At 38.4% G+C, this 4,971-nt stretch overlaps 1 long non-coding RNA gene across 1 annotated transcript; it reads right to left on the minus strand.

The window, feature by feature from the left end:
• Window positions 1-1,060: 1,060 nt before the first annotated feature.
• LOC122354526 lies at window positions 1,061-4,383 on the minus strand. Its single transcript, XR_006252119.1, has 4 exons — window positions 4,332-4,383; window positions 2,702-2,816; window positions 2,147-2,277; window positions 1,061-1,127 (listed from the first exon to the last, which is right to left on the minus strand). It is a non-coding gene; the product is annotated as an uncharacterized LOC122354526 (long non-coding RNA).
• Between the last annotated feature and the right edge of the window lie 588 nt (window positions 4,384-4,971).

The following is a 4,971-nucleotide window of genomic DNA, read 5'->3' on the forward strand; positions in this document are numbered from 1 at the left end:
GACTAATCAGAGCAGAGCAGGCTTGACGGAAATTAGAGAGACTGAATCTTAGAACTGGGCTTGAACAAATAATTTGAGAACCCTGGAAAATAAGGGTGATATTCAACACATATTTTGAGAAAAGCATTTTTATACCTTGCATGAATGTACGTCAGAAGACTCTAAACCAATATCAGTAGACTCAAAATGGCACAATCGGGGAACTTTAATGCTGAAAACCGTTTTGTTGTTTCAGGTTTTATGGAAAACCTGTCATTTTTAACAACAAATGCAGACTTCCTATTATTATTATTATTAATAAATAACACTATAAACCTTAATTACTCCAAACTAACCAGCAGTGTACTACGATAGATATATTTTAAAACCACTGAAATAACACGCGTGAATGCCTAACCACACACCGGAATCAAACTAAACTTTCTGGACTGGGAAGAGCCATCGAGCAGGGCTATCTGTGTTCAAATGTCTGCAAGATCAACGCTCTCTATCAGACACCAGATTTATCGTGAATTTCACTAATGAGCTGTCAGCGACAAAAGAAATCTTTGGCGCAGTGTTTGTCCCAGGCGTGCTCAGTGAAACTCAGCCTAAATCAAAACGGGCTGACTGTTAGTTTCCACAGACAATGATATTTGGAAAGGCACAAGTCTGTATTTGTGGGTGTATGTGAGTGTTTGGCTGGGCAGAATGGTGGAGGCATTACAGAAAAGAATTAAGAGGCCAATGGAGGGTCTTTCATCAAACACTCAAAAAGCAATGAAAACACACCATTTCATCTTGTCGTTGGGGCCTGGAGGAGAAGGTCGCCAGCTCTACAACTTTCTCTCCCATCTCCTCCTCGACAGAAGCTGAAGTGTTTCACGCCCACATGTAAGAAAAAACTTCACAACTTTCTACCTGCCATGAAACAAAAAAATACAGATAGCTGGTTTCAAGTGTTAGTGTGGAAACTCAAGTCGGAGCGATTCATTTTCTATTCGGCCAGTCTCTCTCACCTGTGTATAACACCAGTCTTTCCGCCACAGGTCCTGGGATGTCAGCTTCTCTCTGGGGAGGGGGTGTGGGAACCCGCGACATGGCCTGCTTTCACCCTTCCACGTCCCTGATTTAGCTCACTGCTCGGCCTGCGAACAAAACGAAGACAAAACTGTGCAACTATAGTCAAAACAGGTCAGTGAGTCAATATGATTTCCCAATACGAGAACTGGTTACAATCACAAGGCAGCGCTCTCAAACGTCTATAAATAATCACAACTGAGGTGCACTATTAGGTCAAGTTTATATATAGTGATTACTAACACCGAAAAGCAGTCAATTATACCTTTAGCCCGCAAAGAAACTAGACTTTTGCATTTACTGAAAAAACTCCCACTACACTTGCATTTATTCATTTATCAGACGCTTTTAACTTAAACGACTTACATTTGTAGAATGCAACATACGATAAGGTGTTTGGGGTGATTCAAAGACAAATCATGTGCTTTATTACGCTTTCAAATGTTACAGTACTCTACAAAGTACAGGGTCTGCAAGACTGTTTGTAAAGAAGTGTTCTTTGCTCATTAAGAGCATAAAAATTTTATAAAACAGTACTATGGAGAAAATTATTATTATTATTATTTCTAAAATAGAAGTTTTCTATTTGAATAGATTTACAATTGAAATGTATTCATGTGATGCAAAGCTGAATTTTCAGCATCATTACTCCAGTCTTCAGTATCATATGATTCTTAAAAAAAAAAAACACTCTAATATGCTGATTTGCTGCTCAAGGCACATTTCTTATTATCAACTGTGCTGCTTTAACTTATAAGCTTATATATCTGCTAGAAAATGAAAAACTTTCAACTTTCCATTGGTCTTAGTGCACTATGCAACTACAGAAGAGTCAAGTTTAAAATGGAAAAATATAAAATTTTGGTCATTTCTGAGAGTGACGCGCTAACAGTCTAATCAGACTCAATGACCTATGCTAAGCTACAGCTAAAAAAGTGCTACCGCCAGACCGGAAATCAGCTGGATAGATTCAAAACCGATAAAAACTCAACTGTTTAACTCAACTGTTAAGTACAAACTTAGTAATACAGTACAAACTTAGTACAAACTTAGTAATACAACAAGAATGCATAAAGTCAAATAATACCTTGTGTTCAGAGATCAGCAGGTTGTGTTTCCATGTCATCCCTGGGCCCAAGCTCAGAGATCACAGCCTTCAGGTGGACCGGAAACAATAACTAACAGTGCATACTGACCTCAGCCTCGAAACAAGCCATCCTAAACACACAGACACACAATTAACTAAAAACATAAATCCAGCCACTTGACTGGAATCTGTGAGTGTTGCCATGATGTGATCAAGCAAACTGGTTTCATCAGGACTACATTTTATATTGATATTATATTTCCCCAAATAATTTGATCACTATTATGCATAACATTTTATAATCTATTATATATATATATATATATATATATATATATATATATATATATATATATATATATATATATATATATATATATATATAAATTTACTGTAATGAATGAACAATATACCACAAAAGCAGTAATCAGAGCTTAACTTTCGTATTGGAGAAACATTAGCGAGCACAAGACAAATCAGAATTCACTCATTTCTACAATCAAGTCATCATTTAATCTCTGCACGCCACGCTGACCTCGTGAAAAAGCAACTCACCTCAGTAAGAATGCTGAATCTCACTAGTGGGAGTTTTGCGAGCCTTCCAGAGCGAGAGCTTGGCAGATGAGGGCAGTTCTGTGGGATGCCACTCTCAGCAGAGACTCAATGAACCCTGGCAGGAAAAACAGCATTTTAAAACCACATCAACACTGGCAGAGCATCAAGTTCTGTCCCCAATGCCTTGCAGCCTACACTTCTGACTACAGACTAGTGACATCACAGCGCTGATATGGGCATGTAAATGTAGAGTCGGTTGAGCAAGACGATCTAGGACTAATGAAAAAAAACCAGTGAAACATTCTGTCATCCAAGGACGTGCAGAACTTAGCAAAAAGTGCAAAGGGCATCAGGATGTCTGCTTAAGTGATGCAGGACATAGAAAGGGACAAGCTCATTTTAAAAGAGAGAACATCAAATATAAACAGACACAAAGAAAAATAACAATGCAAGTGCACTTAATGTTTTTAACGGCCGATACGAATGCCTGGACCGTGGAGGATGGCTGTTATATTGACGACAGATACAGTGCAATTTATTCAAAGTGCGCATACCACAGATAAAATTAACAATTATATTTTCTGAAATCACAAAAACTGAATGAAACTGCGTTTTTAACTTACAAATAAACAGGAAGAACCCTGTTTTAACTGGACACAGCTACTGGCACCGAAACAAGTTCTCTCCTAAAACGGTCACCATTCTTACGCTATTACAGGAAACCCCAAAACATCTCAATACATGTTCAATTACAAAACTGACTCAGGATATTGTTACTGGGTCAACTTTTATGCAACTATTGTTATTGTAGCCATTGTCAGAAAAATAAAAAAATATGTCCTGTCCTTTCCTGTTTCAATTAAGGAGCTTTGATTCGCTTTTCTCTAAAGGTGTTGTATTAAACTTCATTAAAAATTCCATCTGAACTACAACTACTACTAATAATAATAATAATTCATATTTGAAAGACTCATATTAATGAGTCGTTGAGTTATCAATCGAGTCCGAAAGAGTCGGTTCCCGATTGTCAATACGCTCACTGCGAGTGAATCCTTGAGAATCCAAACGATTCCGTAATCGCGAACAGGTCGTTTTTTCGCGCGTGCGTGAACCGGATCAATCGATTCACTAATAAGATCCGACTCAAAAGAGCGATTCGTTCGCGAATCGGACATCGCTGTAATGCGCTACAACGAAAGCAGCCCCATCCGCCCCAAGTTTGTGTTATAAATCGATAACCGCGTTTCCTACCGCGTTCGAGCAAGTTTCTACATACATGTGAGCGCCGTACAATTTGTCGCTTTTCCGTTAGATCCGCTCGCGGTTCGACTAAATCGGAAAACGAAGACAAAAAAGAGTCAAGAAACCAAGTTAGCCAACCAAGGCTCGTCTCGTTTGGCCTAAATTTCATGCACAGCCCAAACAAGAGACAGAACCATAACAAAGCCGAGTCAACAATGCTGCTTTACGGCCCGAAACAAAGAAAGATCCTTCCACTAAAGCCCGCACGAATCTGATTTGTTTGCCCCAAAGCAGCACATAATGGTGTGTAGATCGAGTAAGCATCTGTCTTTGTGTCAGTGCGCAGAGCGGTGGTTAAAATACAAGAAAAAAACATAATTTTACAAACCTCTCAGACACTCCGCATCACAGACATAGAAACACGGTGCGATATGTGACCTGGAGTGAGTCGTAGAAAGGATTTTGTGCGAAACGAGTGAACTTTTGAGCCTTTCTCTACAGATAAGGGGTGTTTTCTCTCTTGTCTCTCATAGCGCTGTCTGCGCTTCAGCTCTATGCAGGCGCACTGCGCATGCGCACGCAACTTCCTCTCAAACCATCTGTTCTAATAACAAGCGCAGTTAGTTAGCAGCGTACACTACATTTTAATGGCCAGAAATGCGATTTACCGCTACCGATGGAGTAATTATCTTGTTTGTTTAATTAGGTCAGCTTCCACGTCTTCGATAACACTTGCATGTACATTTAAATATGTAGCCTAAATACATTTTATGAAGCTTTGCAAAGTTACTCTAAACTGCATAGCCACAAGCAATTCCATGTGAGGCCACATAATTAAAGTAAATACCCTCAGATTTGTATGACATAATATAAATTAAATGAATATAAATATAAATGTAAATGCATGCAAAAAGTAGAAAAAAAACTATATGTACATGTGTGTGTATCTGTATGTGTGTATTTGTATATACCTTATAAATATACATAAAATGCACACATATATTATGCAAACAAACACTTTGCAATTA

The sequence above is a fragment of the Puntigrus tetrazona genome, chromosome 11 (assembly GCF_018831695.1).
Source record: "Puntigrus tetrazona isolate hp1 chromosome 11, ASM1883169v1, whole genome shotgun sequence".
Taxonomy (NCBI): Eukaryota; Metazoa; Chordata; class Actinopteri; order Cypriniformes; family Cyprinidae; genus Puntigrus; species Puntigrus tetrazona.